This window comes from Vespa mandarinia, chromosome 2 (assembly GCF_050613455.1).
Source record: "Vespa mandarinia isolate Hongniang chromosome 2, ASM5061345v1, whole genome shotgun sequence".
Lineage (NCBI taxonomy): Eukaryota > Metazoa > Arthropoda > Insecta > Hymenoptera > Vespidae > Vespa > Vespa mandarinia.
This window is the reverse complement of record NC_140811.1, coordinates 13,238,232-13,258,924: the sequence shown is the minus strand read 5'-3', so window position 1 is coordinate 13,258,924 and position 20,693 is coordinate 13,238,232. Positions and strand designations below refer to the sequence as shown.

Here is a 20,693-nt window from a genome sequence, read left to right as displayed (position 1 = left end):
TGGAAAGAAATACAAATTGCAATACGTTGACACATTAACAATTAGTAATAGGTTAAATAAGAAAATGATCGTAAAACACAAAGGTTTTTGGAAAAGAAAAGTACAGTAAAAAAGTTCTCCTGTGTTAAAATGAAAAAAGGAAATAGATAGGGATAAGTTGTATGCCGTTGGTTATACCAGGCGTATAAAAACGAGATCTCCGATCTCTTATTTTTAATTTTCAATTTAGAACTTTCTAAAAACTTTACGATTTCTCGGACAAGGTAAGTGGCTCTGAACTTTGGTTGGTTCAGCTTTTCTTTAGGAAAGATTGAAGAGAGAGAGAGAGAGAGAGAGAGAGAAAGAGAAACACTTGTATAGAATGAGAAGAAGAGAGGGAAGCATGCGCAGTTTGCTACGATTTTCTCGCTTATTCGATACTTATTACGCAAAAGTTTCTCGCCTCTTCCTTTTGATTCCCGAATAAGGTTCACTTTCTAGCTACAGTTTCTATTACGTAGCTATGCCCTGTGACCGGAAAGACGATGAACAAGTTTTCATAATCATTTTTAATACTTTCGGAAGGAGAATTGATATCGTCTTGAAATTAAAATAAAATAGGAAAAAAAAAATGAAAGAAAGAAATACACGGATACTCGAACGATCGGTTAAGTTTCGCAAAAAATTGGTTTCATTGATTAAAAAAAGTACTTACGACTTGTAGAAATACTAGACTTAAAACTTGTTAATTTATATTCGATACGTTTTTTTTATTTTACATCGACCGTGATTTATAATATATTCTTAGAAAAGATAATATTTTTTAACGTAGAAAATACTGTAGAAAAATAAAAAAAAAAAAAAAAGAAGAAGAAAAGAGAAATAAAGGTTGTAAAGTTAGCTTTACATTTGTAGACTTTGAGGTAAAAGAAATATTTACGAACGTAGAGAGTTATCGTTAATGTAAACAAGATATCTGTCTACCATCAGCCTGTCAACAAACACAGCGTCAGTTCTTCTCGTACATTCGTAGAGTTTGCACGTATTGAGAAATAGGGTGTCGCGTTCGATTAATCTTCTACCGGCCACCGACGCGGAATCGATCGATAAAGAAGGCGTCGCTTTAATCTTGCATTTTCTAATAATAACGCGAATATCGTCGCGTCAGCTCAACGAAACTCATGAACTCTCTGAACCGGAGGTCGTCCATACGTCGATAACTCCTTGCTAATCGATTACGTATGAATAATGTCGTTCGATACTCGTATATATGATTGTTTAACGTTTTTCATATTCTTAGGAGCGTCTGGAAAACGTTATCGATAACGATTTAAAATACTATTCTTTTATATCTTACATCGTATGTACGTTTTAAACAATAATAACGTGTATATAATTCAAACTCGTTTAAGGATTATTGGAAAAAAATTTCTATGAATTAATTTCGAATAGGCAAATTGATGTTTAATTTATTCGCTATTATTTCTTTTTCTTTTCTTCGAACGAAAAGTAAATCTATCGGAAGAACCATCTGTTCCATCATTTTTTTCTTTTTTCATCTTCGAATTATAAATTATTAAATATCGAACAGAACATAATTGAAAAGTCAAAGTGGAAATTACAATGAAACGAATTACACTTCGTGTTTTATTCATTCCTTTTCTTTATTTATTCATTGAATACCTTCATCGAATAGCAATGACTATTAATCGACGATTTCTCTTTCATGCGTAGTAGCATAGGGTATCGTATTCTGATTAGGGAACTTAATACCTATACTCAAGAAGATCCACTAATGACTATAGAGTTTCACTATCTTACGATTAATCTCTGTAGCTCTGCTGTCAAGCTTGTTACAGAGATTTCCTTGAATTTCTCTTGAGACCTAAGTTGAGTTTCTCTGAACGTATTTTTCAGAAAACACATACGATCAAATACACGCATTACGATTAAATAAATTATATTAATTTATCTTTATAAGTAGAAATTTTTTATCGAAATTGATAAATAAAAAATTTGTATCTTTAATTAATATGAAGATTTAGAAAATTGCCAGAGATAAAAAGATTAACATTCTATATATAAATTCTTTTATATTAGTTTTATTTTGGTTTTTCTTTTTTTTCTTTTTTTTTTTATTATTTCTTTACATTAATCTATTCTTTATTTCAATTTTTCGAAAGATAAAACCCTTATCTGATATTATCTGATATTATTAATATGACGTTATTTTCTTTTCTTGAAACATTTTCAATATGTACATACTACGTACAAATCTCGTTGTAATATTATTTAGAGGAAATTAAGGAGGGACTTTCATAGACAGATTATAAGAATATCTGATAAAATATGGGGCTATATTGTAACAAAGGGTTTTCCTTCCTATCGCTTGTTTTTATAGTTTGCTATGTAAAGTTGCCTATACATTTATAAATAAATATACGTATATATAGGGAAAGAAAGAGAAAGAGGGAGAGAGAGGAGGAAAGATTATGCTAGGGTACCACAGAAGGTATTAATATTTGTGTGGAGTCCATATACACCTGCTGGTACACTTAAGGGGTGCTAATGATCCTTTATATAATCTCAGAAACCTATAAATGTGTTTCAACATGTTACACGTAAATGGTAATCCGCATTTGAACGTTTATACGTATCGAGTAAGCAAATCGACAAGCGTGTTGTACAATATTCATGATTATAGAGTAACAGCTGCTTTTGCTGAAAATCATAACGAAGTATGATGGTCGCGTAAAACAACAATGAAATCTATATAAAAATATCAACCATTACAGAAGATGATAGACAATATTAGATATTTACATGATCGCTCGATGTTTCCTCTTGAATTTCGATTGTAATATTCGATCTATTTTGAATCTTCTTAAAGATATTAGGATGAGTTAAACATTTTCTTTTTTTCATAGAGAGCTATTTACATATATAACATTTCATAGCTATTATTATTAATAGACATTAAATTTATATCAATGAATTTTTTTCTCTTCTCGAAGTTCTCTTATTGAATTTTATTTATTATTTCAGTTATAATTACTTTTATTTGTAAATACCTGAATAAGTTTCTGAATTCGAAGCAGCAATAATTCGTCTTACTATCTAATAGATAACGTAATGTGTTATACGTTCGACTTACGTTCGACTTTAGACAAGTGCGTCGTTTGTAATTACTAAAATTCGTATTATTAGACAAATGTATTGGTACAATAAAGCCTTCGGCTTACTAAAACGGTGGTCGCAGCTGCACGAAGGGGTTGGTAAAGGCGTACAGCTGTTTGCTAAGGGATCGCTAAGATTATCTTAAAGCTGTATTAAGAAAGATAACGTCTGTGATGAATCGCATTCAGCGATAATACAAAGAATTTATATGTGCGAGTATTTAAAAAAAAAAAAAAAAAAAAAAAAAAAAAAAAATGAAAAAAAAAAGAGAGAAAGAAGAAGATGAAGGAAATAAAATGTACGTATTATGTATTCACATTTAACACGTAGAAATTTAAAAAGAAAATCGGTGATACATTTTCCAACGAAAAATCCACATATTTATAGAAATGAATTTCAGGGTATTCACGTTATTGCGATAATCGTACATAATGTCTATAGATTAGTAATATATAAAAGCGTTCATTCAAATTTATGGTTTACGGTTTAAAAGAAAGGAAAAAATGCACATGTAGAGATCGTTACGCAAGCGAGATGAGATAGAAGGATATTAGGTTTATTGTATAGTTGTACTTTGACCCGAGAAAATAATTTCATGGTAATCCTCTTGAGGTAATTTGGTTCGCGTCACGAAAAGATATTACGTACTTGATAATACCTTAATATATTACTTAGTCTCGAGAAGAATTTTTGTAAGTAAAAATGGTTTAATACTTTTTACTCACGCCACGTTGTATTAACAAATTGTACGTAGATCAAAATACGATGAAGCATTTATAAGGAAAAAGAGAATATTTTTAATTATAACGTTCTCTGATAGTCGGCTTGGTTGATGGCGTCAACGATCACGTTCCCCCGATTCGCGGAATGTCAAGAGATTTATATGGAATTTTTCGAACATTCTGAATACACGCTTGGATATAATCTTAAACGAGCATTTCTTAAAAATGTGATTTCATAAAAAAGTTACCGCTGTCTGAACACGAACATTCTCGTACATTTATTATTAAATACGGTAAAGTCATAAAAATCATTAAATGATATTGTACAAAAATCCTACTTGATACGAATTAGAATCTTTATGATTCTTTATATTCTGAATGTTTTTTATTTGATTTTAATTTGATTTTTTAACATGCATTTTTATGTTTTCCTTTCCAATAATCTGATCTATGTATAGTTATCACAGAGAAAGAAAGTTAACCGGATATTTTTTATTGTAAAATTATTTACCTACGAGAGCGAGAGAGAGAGAGAGAGAATGTAGAGTATACAAAGAATCTCCCGGACAAAAAAGCAGGATAAATCCGAAGCAATTTCTTAGTAAGTCTTTCGTTCTATAACAATAATACAGGAACAAGAGACAACTACCCACTATGAATCATACCTTGTTTTTCATTGTTCTCTTTTTAATGATTAATCGTGAAGCTTAAAAAAAATATAGCTTTGTGAAGTCTAATAATATTCTTTCTATTCACAAATTTATGTTAATAAGTTATAAAAGGTAAATTAATATAATAAATAAATTAAATAAGTTATCAAAGCATCGAAATTATATCGTGCAATTTAAAAAAGAGAATTTTATTCAAGATTGATTTCTTTTCTTTTCGAATTTAATCAAATACCTATGTAAAGATATATCAAAAGTTAAAGAGAAAAGATCACGAAATTCTTATATCGTACGTTGAACTTTTAACTTATGATACATGTATTTTTCCCATACTTTTTCACGAAATACGAGATATGACTACTGAATTTCGTAGAGCGCACCGATAAAAGCCAGATGCATTTGGCCATATTGTCATTGGCTTTCGATAGCTACATATCGAAATGCATCTAACAGTTATGCAAACAGCCCTGCAATAAAGCTAGGGTACATTATTTCTTGAGTTCAGAGTTTCTTGGATATTTACTGGCTGTGTGGCATGGTCACAGAATTGCATCAACTTTTCAAATAAGTCCGAATCGTCTTGTAAATCTAGAACGGGGAATACTACTTCTCTCTTTTCCTCTCTCTCTCTCTCTCTCTCTCTCTCTCTCTCTCTCTTCTGCATCTCTTTTTCTTTAGTAAGTTCGTCGCGAGACGCAGTTGTTATTAACTCCAAGTCGCACGAAAGTATCAGAAAGTTCTTTCGACTTATCCAACACAAATGCATAGACGTATATACATAACTACACACATACAAATACATGGACAGCATTCATAAGCGAAGCTAATTCACAAACTTGTCTCGTTCTTTGGAAAATTAGATCTTAGTTTACCGAATGAAATTCGATAATGCAATGTTATTTATTGTTACCTTTATCTATGATTTTTTTCGTTTATCTATCTGTGTTCTTTCAAACAATTTTTCCATAGTTTTGGTGAAAATAATACATAGATTTCATCGGAGATTCGACGTATGTATCTCTCGGTATTGTTCTATTGGCAGAAAAGCTTCGAATGGTGATCGTTACGTTGAATACAATAAGTTTCTACGTGAATGAATGGTTATGTATGGTGGAAGGAAACGCGATATAGTCGAGAATAAAATTGATGACGAGTTGGCTTAACAATGTAACATGCTTTTCGTAGAAATGTTTTAACTCAAAACACAATCGATCCTTCGATATCAAAGCTTATCAATCGTAGTTGTTAATATTCGAATGATTTTCCGAAATTTCTTAATATCATCAATAGTACAAGAAATTAATTAAGAAATTCGATATCGAAAATGACCCCCGATTTATTCTTGCGACTTTCCAATACCTACTTTAAATGGGACATCGGTCTTATCCTTAAGATTACAAAACGGAAGAACTTCAGTTAAACTTAAACTATCGAATTTCACGAGGAACTATCGCTCGGACTTTAACTAAACTTTGAACGACGATCGATTCTATTCGGTGTACTCAATTTTGGCCATCCGAATTAATCCTACGAATTTATCTTCAATCTCCGGACCTTGTTAGAGTCGTCCACATCGTATATTAAAACGGAATTAGATCGTATTGTACATCGGAAATTGATTAATTAATAATAGAACATTCTCTCAATCCTCTTTTTAAGTATAATATATTACCAGGCAGAATAATCATATCTCATATTTTTATACGACGAAATCCATTTATTGAAAATATCAGATCTATCGAAAAGTTTTATCTAAGCACATTATTCTTTTCCCCTTCGAAAATTTAACGAAGCACTGTGAATAACTTTTACAAGACAAATTAATTACTTTTAGAAAATTATCTGATTCTAAATTATGGAATCATTTAATTCAAAAATTCGGAATTTATTATCTAATTTCAAAATTTGATCCGACAATAGCAAATTAGATTAAATCATAGACTTACACTTGATCTAAGTAAGCTGGAAACGTTCTTCTAAGCGAACGCTAGTATCACTTCCTTTGGGATGAATTCTGAAACACAAAATATTATCTTTAATAATATTATATATTGTTTTAAGAAAAAAAAAAATGACTTGCATTAAAAATTATACTGGCATATATTAGTTTTCAAACATTGTATCGATTATTCTGTGATAACGTTTGAAAGATATAAGACTAATTAATACTAATAGTATGGTCACTGACCGTTTTTAAAATTTCCTTTAGAAATTCTTGTATACAACATTACTGTATAATTATTTAACTTTATAACTTTTCTTATAATATAAACGTACAACCCATTTTTCAATATTCACAACTTTTCTTATTGTTTGTATCATCCTCTAATGTATAATTTATTCTTTTTTTGTTCGAAATCTTTATTCTCTTTTCCACTTATTCTCGTACTTCCGATTCTTCAGTTTCATGATTACACTAATTGGAAAAGAAAGGCGAATCTCAACGAACATATTACATCGACATGCTATAAATCTAAGCTAATATCTCTCTCTCTCTCTCTTTTCTCTCTCTTTCTTGCTCTCTTGCTCTCTCTCTCTCTCTCTTTTCTCTCTCTTTCTTGCTCTCTTGCTCTCTCTCTCTCTCTCTCTCCCTCAGTATATATTATTCAATATTCACAATGTCTATTTTATTATAGAGTATCTCTATTTCCAATAAATATATATTGTTAGTATAAACACTATAAAAACTAATTTAATCAGGCACATATTAATCATTTCCCGAATGACCATTAAAGCATTAATTTCATTCAGATATAGATAATTTCTTTTAAATTAGTTGTTTAAGCACTTGTCCATTATTTTTTTCTCTCTTTCTATTTCTGTCTCAATTCTTCTCTGTTTCATAACGAGAGTACATTAGCATCGTGGTTTTAACATTATACCGCCTTTTACAAATTTACCGCCTTTCCCGTTCGCGATATTCGTTACACGCGACGAGGAGGTAGAATAGAATTTAATTATCCTGAGACGAAGAGGACAAGAATGAAAACGAGGACAGCAAGAACAACGACGAAGACAACGGTGATGGCGAAAGCACGTATAAAAAATTACATTAGACGAGTTTTAATGTTGAACACGACCTAATTATAGGTGATAAATGCAAAAACCGACGACACAGCATCATCGTTTCTCTCATTTTCGTGAAAGTATAATGCTAATGGTTCATTAAAATGAACGTTAAAGATAACGCGAAAGTAACCTTCCTATTTTCTTTCTACTCTACTCGTTCTTCCTCTGTTTCCTTCTCGTTTTTCTACCATCTTAAAGGCTCCTTTCAAATCACGTCACAAGATTGTATGTATTTATTTATTTATTTATTTTTTTGCCGTTTCATTTATTTATCGGCAAATTTAATTTAAAAATCAAAAGGATAGTTTTATATATGTACGTTATATGTATGTATATTTTTTTCCAGCGAAATAGTCTAATTAAATTGTTATATATGTAATTTCAATGAAATACGAAACTTTTTATCTTTATTTTTTAAATCGTTCTCTTTCTTTTCTCTCTCTCTCTCTCTCTCTCTTTTTTTCTTTCTATTTTGTCGCATTGAAAAGAACCAAAAAAAAACTATACAAACTCCATTTTCTTTCTTCAATTTCGTGTGAAATACGCGTGTAGCTCTTTGTGTTGCTCTTACTAGCTCCGTTTCTTTTGGCAACTGCCATAATACGAATTAATGATTTTAAAGATCAGCCGTGAAAAGAGGTCAAAAGTAACACTCGTGGGAGAAAAGAAATTTTCCGGAGGAAACGAAACGCTGATGGTAAAGATGGTTATTCGTGCGAGATGATATAAAAGAGGAAAATAAGATGGAAAGAGGATGGAAAACGTAAATAAGACAGGAAAGAAGAAACGAGAAACTGAAGCACGATGTTGAGAACGCTGTTTTATGTATGTATGTAAGATATAGCACCATATGAAAGCAATATTTACGAATCTTTTGGCAGTCAGGTAATATTTTTTTTCTTTCTAGTTCATTACATTATGAAAACATGAAAGAATAACGTTTTGTATGCTAAATAATTTTTTCGCAATTTTCTAGCATAATCTAATGACTTCTTTCGCTACGAAATATAAATTGAATTGAATTTTATCTCCAATATATATTAGGTGGACCGGAAAGTAATGTTGTTTCTGCGCATGTCGATATTTGATTGTAATTAAAAGTAAAAACTTGTTAAAAATTTATTCGTTTGAATTTAATTTAAGAAAGCGACATTACTTTCCGGGCCCCCGTAATATATATACATATATATATTTATATAGTATACGTTATAAATGATTTATAAAAAATATAATGAATGAGATAAAATTATATGAAATACAAAATAAATTGGAATAAATTTTTATGTCTTCGTCATCTGAGCCGTTCTCTTTAACAAACACGGTATAAACAAGAAATTTGAATCGATATTTCATCGACAGGAAACGCATGATTTACCAATGACATACGACTACGTATACATGTACAGTAAAATATATGTCATTCCTTCCATTTAGGAATGGTAAATATTTGTCAGAATTCGAGCGACGATTGATTTTGATAGCAAAATTCATACTACCGAGGAATCATTGAGAAAATTTCACTTTTCAGCATGGAATAATGGTTTAAATCGTTCGTCTCGACGCTCATTAATTTAACTCGTTTTCTCTTTGATACCCTATCATTAATCATAAGCTTTTTTCTTTCCTCTCTCTCTCTCTCTCTCTCTCTCTCTCTCTCTCTCTAATCGTTAGCCAGGTATTAAGAAATCCGATAGCCGAATTGTCAGCATCCGATCAAGTTTCTCCCTTTATCTATTTTGTTCTGAAACTGATAAGTACGATTAATTACCGAAATTCTCATAAGGTTATCATTCGATAAGAGGATCCTTATTCCCAAATTTTTAAAATTCTTAAGAAAGATTAAAATGACAATTTGCCATTATCTAAAGGAAACCACACGTGAATTTTTTCCGTTTTTGTTCTACTCTATCTCTCTTCTATCTCTCTAACTTGCTCTTTCTTTCTCTTTTTTTCTCTCTCTTTTATGTGCAATTTTGATCACTGAAAAAATTACCTACGAGAGAATGGGAGAGAAAGAGAGAGAGAGAGAGAGAGAGAGAGAGAGAGAGAGAGAGAGAGAAAGAGAGAGTATATAATAGAAGATCTGATGTATTGTTGTGGAAAATTGTTTAAAGCAAACTTTGACTGTTAATAAGTAATAGTATGTTTGAACAATTTTTAAATGTTTTTCTACGGAATAATCTAGTTCTTTCAAGAAATGAAAGCTAATAATGACGAGCGTAGCTTCAAAAATACCTAATAGATACAATAGCTCTACTCTAAGATAACTTGCTTTATATTTAATTACTTTATAATTTAATACAAAACTTTCAACAAGTTGTTATTCTAATGAAACAATTATTAATGCATCACGATTATTGTTATCATTGAGAATATATTTTCTCTTTATTTCATTGAAATTCAGACATTCAAAAATTTTTCAATATCAAGTATTAAACGATACCAATACGTAATTATGAAAGGCAAAGAATAATGTAGAAATAGAAATAACGTATAGATGTAGGATTTAATAAATGATGCAGGTGAATTAAAAAGATCGATGAGAATTTTCAGAATAAAAGTGAAGGCATCTGTCGGTGAAACTGTCTACACTTTCAGATGTTTCATGAGGGAAAAAAAGGAAGAAAAAAGAGAAGGAGAGGAAGAGAGAGAGAGAGAGAGAGAGAGAGAAAGAGAGAGAAAGAGAGAATGAGAGGAAAGAAAGATGAACGTCGGGAATATTCGAAAAGATACATCGATTTGTAAGGATTCTTATCGAAGGAAAGACTACAAAACAAATCGCTCGACTAGTAGGATTCTCTTGCAGTTTTCTCGATTGGGAAAGCGAGATATCTCGTGGGAGTTAAGAAAGAAGATTCTTGCGAGTTTCTTTTTCAATGAATACGCGTTCTAATCCGAAATCTTAAATATGATGGATGAGCGAAACGAGTGTAGTGCTTTTCAGTGCGTATCGATAAATTGTACCGTCGATTTTTCACCGTCTCCCTTTTACTTTTTTTTTTTTTTTATTTTCATCGTTAAAAGAAAATGAAAGAGTCGGAGAAGGAAAAAGAGTAGAGAGAATCGTCGACGATTCTTTGGGGGAAACGACGTGCTCCGATCTTTAAATTTTATGCTCATTCTACCCCCTCTCTCTCTCTCTCACTCTCTCTCTCTCACTCTCTCTCTCCCCCTTTCCTTCCTTCCTCTCGTACCTCTATGACTCGCTCTTACAGAAGGAACTTAGCACCTCGCTTAGCCCGCAGAATTGATTCTCGTGCAGAAAAGTGAGAAAGTCAGTGTTTATTCAGGAGCACTCGGGAAAGTCTCTACATGGGCCGAGATTGAACCCGAACTATTTTCAATCAGAGTGCTTCGAGAGTTCCATATCCCTCTCTTCGTCTCATTTCATTGTACTCTTCGCAAATCGAATTCAATATTCGCTATAATATTCTCTAGCGTCCTGTAATCTTCCTCTTCATTTTCTCGATTCTTTTTTAATAAAGGTTTATGCCCAACCGAATCGAATTATACGAACGTGAGGCTATACGAGCTTGTGACTCAGTTCTGAATGAATTCTTTTTTTATTCTTTCCTTTTTAAATAAAGATAATCGAATGATCTCGATTCAAATTAGAAAATCTAAATGGTAGTCGTTTAATCTGATTATCGAGATATAAGTATATCTTATCCGGAACTATTAAAGCCGAAAAAAAAGGAAACGAACGATATCGGAATTATTGAAAATGTGACAGTACAGGATAGAAGGGGATTTTGATCATCGTAGCTTACTCACGTGATACGTAGAATCAACTGCAAAGGCAATTTCGAAAGCCGTGGAACGGGCAAACGGCGAAATCGTTTTTACACGTACTACTGCTTATTGCCGGTAGAAAAGAGAAAAGAAAAGAAAAGAAGAGAAAAGGAGAAGGAGAAGGAGGCAAAAGGAGAAGAGGAGGCAGAAAGATCGAGAGACCTTTCAACTTTGGATTACTCTCTGACCCCATCGTTCGAAATATCTTTGTTTCCTTTTGAGATAAGGCTGCAACCAGCGCAGTGGGGGAAAAAGTCGAAGGAGAAAGAGTAAGGGGACAATGAAAGGAAAGTGAGGGAAGAAATAAAGAAGAGGACAGCGAAGAAACGAGTTTATCGTCGTCCGTGTCGTAAGTTCAAACGACTCTTCCTGCTGTTGGAACGACGACAAAAGTGCGGGAGGAAATGTTATCGTTTCTCGTCAAGAGAGAATAAGAACAAAAGAGAGAGAAAAAGAGAGAGAGAGAGAGAGAGAGAGAGACAAGATACTCGATTTTGTTCGCCGAAATATCAGTCGATCACGAAGGTAAATAAAGCTACGAGTTTATCCACTATTCGAATTTTCGGGCATGTTTTAAGTCGGTGTAGATCTATTTTCAAGTAATTAAGTAAAATTTAAAGAGCATTGAAGTAATCGTTTTCACGAGTTTTTTCTTTTCTTTTTCTCTTGGATCTTTGCCTCTCCCTTTCTCTTTCTCTCTTGTATTTTATGTCTCTACAATTTCGAGGATTACAAGAATTTCACGAAAGCTTACGTGGTAAGCCTTCACAGAGTCGAAATTCTACGAGCTAGCTTAGTTTTCGAGTGCCGTTTCTCGACGAGTGAAAACGAGGCAGGCAATTCAAATTTTTTTTTATCAAAATTCGCACAGATGTGTTGCCGCCAGCTAACCGGTACTTTTTCTTTTTTTCCTCTTTTTTCTTTTTTTTTTTTTTGTTGCTAATTCGCATTTAAACCGGTGACACAAACTTTTTTCACAAGTGATTAATTTGTCAACGGACGAAATATTCGGAAAGAAATATTTCATTCGCCAAATTGCATTTTGCGACTCACGGGTGTACTCATCGAGAAATAATATCACCAAGCACAATTACTATAATATTTCTTTGTACAATGTATTAAATGACGAGAAAAAAAACATACGTAAAAGGTAATTTATACTTTAAGTGAATTTTTAGTGTCTTCGATTGCTCGATTCTAAAAAACGAGTTATTTCGTCGAGTGTGATTTTACGCTTGGTGAATAACTCGAGTACGGGGAAATTTTTCGCTTTTTTATTTCTTTGCATTCGTCGTTTACGAGATACGAATAGTGGCAGGCGAGGGTGACGAAGGGTAGGACAATAACCGTCCGGCGACGAATGTCGCATACGCGCATCGCTTTTCCAGACTCACGCGACAACAAAAGACAGGCTGCACGTTATATGAAAGAGAGAGAAAAGAAAAAAGTGAAAGAGAAAATGAGAGAGAGAGAGAGAGAGAGAGAGAGAGAGAGAGAGACAGAGAGGAAAAAAGAGAAAGTTACCTTGTATTACATCTCTACGGTAGCGACGTTTAATTAACTGTACGAGACTTAATTTCTTCCATTACACTTTTGTAAACGCTCTCAACGTAACTCGACATACGGTTGACTCAGAAAAATATAAGCGAACTGCGATGAAATTAACACCTTTCCTTTACACGAGTGAGCATATATATATATATATTCTCATCTTACATTTGTATTAGCCATTTTGCAGTTAGAAGTTATTTATCGTATTGACAGCTATTGAAAGAATTTTATACTTTTATCACATATACTTTCTAATCACGATTTTGATAATTACTATCATTTTTGATTGATAATTGATTATGATAATTAATGATAAATATTAACTAAAAATTATTAACTTTAGACAAGTGTTCATTGATATTTTATAATATGAATAAATTTGATAATAATTACAAAATTCTAGTTATAATCTAAAATAAACGAACGCTATTACATATGATACCTACGGCAAAAAAATTCTGAGCATCTGCATAAATTAGCGCAGGCTTTTTCCCTGAGACGTTTGAAAGAAGAATGTACGGGGGACAAGCACGAAAGTTGTGGCGTTCCATCGACCCCAGTAAAGCTTTTTATCGCCTTCCACGCTCGTATGCCTACGCGCGATATTCTCTCTCATTGCATGTTCTTATTAAATTAATGGGGAACAAATTAGAATTTCAAACGTTGGACACGTGCTACGAGAATAAGTACTGACTTATAATAACCCGCCGCATTTGAAATAAGGCGATCAAATCGATGCTTGTCAGATTCACTTAAACAATAATATCTAATTATGTTCGCTATAAAAATCAACGCGAGTTTTTCTTACTTTAAAATAAGATAAAATTTATGGATAGACGATATTTAATTATTTACATAAGACAAATATATCAAATATTATAACTCGGAGATTTACTCGAATAAAATATAATCTCGAGGATAAATCTAACTTGTCATTTTCTTTTAAGTATTATCAGAAATTAAATTTGCTTGATCATCGTTTGTAATTATTACGCTATTTTATTATCTTTTAGACGTAGTCGTAACTCTGACGTTTTTTTTTACATCTCATACTATTATGGAGTCTAGAAAAGTTCAATAGTTCGAAAGGTTTCTTAAATAACTTGAAAAGTTTCGTAATCCAGTAACGTGATAATAACCAACTTACATATTTTCAATATTAAAATTATTTATTAAATTTTAGAGGATTGAATTGCCATAAAAAAAAAAAACAATTCATGAAGATTAATAAAATACGGAAAATACTGCTGTTAAATTAAACGATATCTTTTTCTTCATTTTGCAAATTTTAAGTCCTCATTAAAGTTGTTCCGCTTAAACCATATTTCACTCGAAGCGTGTATAACTTTAACTTTATACCTCTTTCATGCGTAACCTAACAATCGGCTTAATGTGTGTTAGAGTATTAATGTTAGTACGCAGAGCTCATAATTTTCAGTCTCCCATATTTTTATCGTCATATATAAATATAAAGATTTTTATATAGAATGATTTATATATACAAATGCACGAATGAATGAACTGAAGTTATTGCAAGAAAATGTATTACAAACGAAAGTATTATATTTATTAGATATTTTATTTCCATCCGACTTTATTTTACAGAATGAAATATGCGAAGGTTTAGTGTTAATTTATAATAGGTCATCGATTAGAATTATGAATTATGATCTGCTGGGATATTTGAATAAATGAGCCTATTTTTAAAATGACCTAAGTCCATTTATATTTATATTTATTTTTTATTTATATTTATATTTGTTTTTATATTCAATTTTTGTTTTTAAATCTATTTATTTTTTTTTAAGCCACTTTTAAAATAAACGGCTCAAATATGCTTGTGTATATGAGAAAATGAATGCAATTAATTAAAATGTTTGCAAAAGAAAACTGAACGAAACAATGAATATATTTCAAAGAGAATAATGGAAAAATGAGAAAATACTTCAAGCAGAAAACTAAAAGAAATACTTAAAGTAAATATTATAAAAATATAAGAATTAAATAATATAATAATAAGCTGTTATGTTACTTGTTTTCTGTTAGCTTTACTATTATTTTTATCACATACAAAAGCTTGTATTATACATTTAGGTTACACATAAGAGGGTGGTAACCTACACAAGTTTATATACCGATGCGATAAGTTCTCAATATTTCCATATTATGCTTATATTTCATCTTTTTATCCATACCTTTAGTTGAAATCACACACGTTTCGAGTAAAAAGTGATGAATAACTTTATATGAAATATAGAATATTCGACGATGTGCGTGCGTGCGTGCGTGCGTGCATGTGTATGTGCGTGTTTATATATATCTTGATTTTTGATATTCAAGTATTAGCAGAACTCATAGTAAAAATACAATTCATTTATTCAACGCTTTGATGTTGAATCAAAACACGAAACCATGCTACGATTAGACTTCAGTCTAACCGATACTCGCTTTACCACGAGTTATTAACCAGAACGCCTGCGGATTTAAGGGTCGCCCTTCTTCTCTAATGCTTTTCATGTAGGATGAAACGCTGCGAACCCATTCATAAACCTCGAAGCCACGAAACATAGGAAAGTCAGTTGCCAAAAGAGTGCGGTGAGCAGTCGAAAATCGAGCGAAAAGTTTGGGGAGAGAGGTAGAATGGCTGTAAATCGGTGCCGAGACCGCGAACGGTGATTGACATCGTCATTAGGCTCGACTTGGAGCTTATCTGGACTCCAAGTATGCGTGCAACGTGCATGTGCATGATCGGTGGACGTTGCAAGGACCGGTACGGACATAGAAGGGAGCAACGAAGACAGAGAGATATAGGGGAGAGAGATAGAGTGGGTTCGAAACGGCGATAGTAGGAAGAAGAGAGGAAGAGGAGAGAGGGTGTTCTCGATATGATTAATGCCTCGCATGCATGGTGTTCGTGTGTAGGGGACAGCTGTGAGTGACTTGTGCTCCGCCCAGCCAACGTCGATTTGACCGAACCACCCTATGTATACGAAACCGCATATAACATGGATATACTTACGTGGATGCGTGTAACGACATACATACATACACCATCATGACATAGTCCCATCTCTCCTCTTTCCTCTATGCGATACCAAGTTTAACCTCTGCCGAGACGACGTGTTCAACACCTATTAACTCTCATCCCGCATTTATAGATATACAGATCTGTTTGCGAGGAATATACTCGAATGATTCGAAGAAGAATAATTAAAGCGAAAAGATTTTAACAGGTATTATATTAAAAAAGAATTCGTTGATTTGTTTTTATGATAAAGCCATGCAAATTTAATTTTAAGTGAAAATATATTTTTAATAATCCTCAAAGCTAAACTGAAATTATGACTGAATCTTAAAGACTGTCAATGTTTCTTACTTTTACAAAACTTTTTTTTTTCAATTCTCTTTCTGCATCCATATTTTCTTTTCATCAGCTAAAGTAGTTTTATACACATTCGTCAATATTTTCCGATACTTTCTTTCCTCAAAGAATATATTTTTTTTTCTTTCTTCAAAGTAACATCTCGTCTTTGTTTCAACATCGATTACCTTTTAAAATGTTCCATAATACGTTTCTCCGTCATTGTATTGCAAAATGGATACGAAGAGAAACGCAATCGAAACTGTTTTTTTGATCAGAGCATAACAAACGGGATTTCAGATTCTATAAATGCAAATGTAGAAAAATACGTAGTAACTTTAACGAGCATTTTAGTATGGAAATATAATATCTTTTTGTTCTTTCTATAAAGGGAGAGAAAAGAAAAAGAGAAAGAGAGAGATAGTAGGTCTTTTTATAATAACATATTTATATTGATCAATCATATATCACCATTATCGATTAGAAATGTGGAATATTATCGATTAGAAATATCGAATATAAATATGGAATTTTTTTAATCATTGCAGGTACGCTTATATGATTCAAACTAATTATTTTTTTTCTCGAGTAATTATATTTCAATTTAACTAAAGTGTATCTACTATCGTGGCAGCGACGCGGAGATTGAATGGTTGCAACTTGGTTTTCAAAAGCTTTCAAGACTTTCAGAAAGTCTACAGTCTCTCGACTAAATATAACGTATACTTGGAAAAGCACAACGACATTTCTCGATGTAAGCCGCCCGTAAAGATATATATATATATATATATATATATATATATATATATATATATATATATATAAATAGATAGATAGATAGGAAGGGATGGAGAAGGAGGGGGAGAGAGAGAGAGACAGAGAGATAGAAAATAAAAGAAAAAAATAAGAGAAGAAAAAGTAAAGCGAAGCTAAGAAAGGTAAAATTTCTCGAATCTTCGTCGAAAGCTTTGAATGTAAATCGACGTAAATGATAACATAACTTGTATAACGAATGCTTTTACAGTGGTCGAGTCACCGAATGAGAGAATTAGGTTTTCCCTTACGTACGCGAATAAACATAGGTACTGCATAAAAGGTAGTTTATTACGGGGTATAAAATTATTTAGAAGAGCGCCTCGCAAAGAAGAAATATAGCATATGGATATGGCGTTTACACGTTCTGTTGGTGTTAGTAACTCGTCAGGAAAAAGAAGAAGAGAGATCGAGAAAGGGATTCTCTTATGTAAGAGAGGAAAAGAAAAAGAAAGAGAGAGAGATAGAACTGTTCTGACAGTCAGTACCGACTAGAGTTACGCGTATAAAAAGTTAGATATGAGCGGTGGAGCGAACTTGAAAAAAAAGTTCTTGCGTAAAGCAAGCGTGTCCAAAGGAAAAAGATATAAATATGTAGCTTAATCTTACTAACGCCGTCACTAAAAAAGCATTATTTGAGTATTCGTCGGCAATGGTAGTCGTCGTAAGCATTTTAAAATGCTGAGACCAAAAAGAGTTCAAAAAGCGTGACAAAGCTTGGTTTGCCGCTATTATACTTTATGTCTCAAAACATATACAATATGTTTTCTCTTGGGCCTGTTTCTTCTTTTCTTTTTTGTTTGTTCTTTTTTTTTTTTTTTATTTTTTTCAATTTTCCAGTCTCGTCAAAAGGGCCATAAAGTTGGCGCAGACACATAGAATCACTGAGAAATAATGAAGAACGTACGACAACGTAAAGAAGTTGTAGTATGTTACTTTTTATAAATTCCCTTTACATTTCTCTTTTCTCATTTATTGCTCAACGATTTGGCTGGCTAACACAAACGAAGCTGGTGAAATTTAACTTCAAACGAGCACATCGCTTAACGACTGGAAGAAGCAGAAATGGCAGTCGAGGATAAGGATGAAACGAATGCTTATCGCAATGTATATTTTCAGTGATTCCCTTTCCACATTTCTGTAAGCGTTAGAGTGCCGCACGTACCTTTAATATGCCTCGTGCCTTCTCTCGCATTCTTAATGTTTCGGATAAGTACGTGGAAATACGCGGATTCCCTTCTACCATTGAAAGAGCAAACGTTACGTGTTCGACTGGCCACGCGATGTTAAAGGGAAAAGCTCGATCTCTCTTTGTCACTTGCTTTCTCTCTCTCTTTCTCTCTCTCTCTCTTTCTCTCTCTCTCTCTCTCTCTCTCTTTTTTTTTCTTTTCTTTTTCTTTTAATTTTTATCTTCATTTCTTTTTCTCTCACGTATGTACGTGGTGCCCGTACGTACTTGAACTCTCGTTGGTCTTACACACATGAATTGTGTCATTGATTCAACCATCGAGTTTTTCGATAACTTCGATATAACTGCAAGCTTCGATAGACGAACGAGAACTGAATTATCTATATAGTATCAATGAATTCATCGATGCAACAATTTCTCGCTTCAGTTAGATCAACTCTTTTTTTACAAAAAAAAAAAAAACAGATATACTTTTGATTTTTCGATTAGTAATTATTCAATGCCATTTTAATTGGATTGTTTGAAACATTGTTGAAATGATACTTCAATTATTTTCTGACGAATATTTATTAAAGGATCTCAATATAACTTAAGTTATATCTCATCGCCAATATTGTATAGAAATATCATATGGTTCTTCAATATATCAAGAGAGTAAGATGATGAAACGGAAACTACAATCTAGCGAAATGGAAGCTCTTGATAGCAATGACTTGAGTTTCGAAGTCCAAGTAGTAATGAATGGTATTTGTCAGACGAAACTAGGATTATCCTTGAATAATCTAGAGAATTTACATTTATTTTGAACTGAAACATTAGCAGGTTTATGATCCTTCATAGTCTTCTGACTTCTGACTATGATTTTGGATTATAAATATGACGTGATCGCTTTTGGATTTTATTTTTCGATGATGTTATCGATTAAATAAAATACCAATCAATTTTTATATGTTCGTTAAATTAGATCCATTAATAGCGATCGAAACTTATGGTTCGATAAAACTTCACCTAGTAAAAGGAACAAAGAGTAAAACGTTACGGAAAGTTTGTGTATGTTGGCTACGGTATAAATATCAATAGCTGTTAAAGAACGCAAGGTGGCGTAGTTTATCCTCGTAGTATAAATCTCGGCTATATGGCGCCAAGATTTTCTCTCTCTACAGGGAGTGGAAGATTGTATTTTCAGGATGGCAGCCGGCAGGCAGCCTCAACGGCACGGTCCGTCACGTGTGAAAACAAGCGTGCCATGTTCCTGGTTGCCTGATTGGCTCAGCCAGCATTTAGTTTTACCATCGTATCAGAGTATAAGCCCGTGTTCTTCCTTCGAAAAAAACTGTGCGAATGAAAATCATGAGCTGACCTAGCCTTCTAGCGTTTTTTGTACAAGAATGAAAATGATCGTTTTCAATTTGCGATAGTATTGTAAGAATGATTCATAAAAAAAAACACACACACACATACAATAATTATTAGATGTAAAACAATTACAATAATTATTAGATGTAAATATTGTTAGAAATTTTTTTAGTGCATCTAATGTTATCGATAGATATTTTACACCATATTCAAAAGAATCCAATAGTACCGTAAAAATCTTTCTCACGAAGACATTGTTAAATTCGTTGAAATTCGCATTGAATCACGATCACAGCACCTTTTGGTTTATTTTTGCATACCAATTTGAGATTCGTACGTGAAAGAATTTCTTCTTTCCCGTACGTAAGTTCAAAATGAGTTTCTTTGCATTTTCAATATCTCACAGTCGAAGGGCGTATATATTTTACTTTCAACAACCATTGTAGTTTCTTTTTTTTTTTTAAATGAATTGCTTCGTATTACGAAACAAGCATAACATATCTTGTCATTTCACAATATTTGCATTAATAGTATATTACCAATATTGATTTAGAATGTTCGTAAATTATAAATTATCGAGGAACCGTAATTTAAATTATATTTCTAGAGCTTGGCATACCTTTCCATCAATCGACTATATATGTGTATATATATATATATATATATATATATATATATATATATTACAATTTATTCTAGGTAATGAATGCGGAATCAAGCTATTTTTCGTGGTTTTGGAATTATACTTAATTTTATAGTTTTCAAAATTATACGTATCAAAAGAAGACAGAGAAGAAGCTAATTAAGAGATAGTTTATTATTATTCTTATGGGAATAATAGAATACGTAATAAGTCGAATGAACATTATGTTCTAGAAGTGACAAGTAAATTTCCAGCAAACATTATATTTTAGAAGTGTGAAGTAACTATGCACAAAGACAGAAAAAATCGAAATTACTTTTCTAGTAATTTCGACAGTACTTTCTAAGAGAAACGAATATAACTAAAGAAAAAA

General features: G+C 32.2%; 1 protein-coding gene across 21 annotated transcripts in view; it reads right to left on the bottom strand.

Annotated features, from left to right (window-relative positions):
* Positions 1 to 20,693, bottom strand: part of kek5 (leucine-rich repeat, immunoglobulin-like domain-containing kekkon 5 protein) — a 237,071-nt gene that overhangs the window by 15,875 nt on the left and 200,503 nt on the right. For all 21 annotated transcript variants that reach the window (XM_085664792.1, XM_085664798.1, XM_085664793.1 and 18 more), the window contains one exon: positions 6,493 to 6,560. The gene's annotated coding sequence lies outside the window, so the exon portion shown is untranslated. The remainder of the gene's footprint in view (positions 1 to 6,492; positions 6,561 to 20,693) is intronic.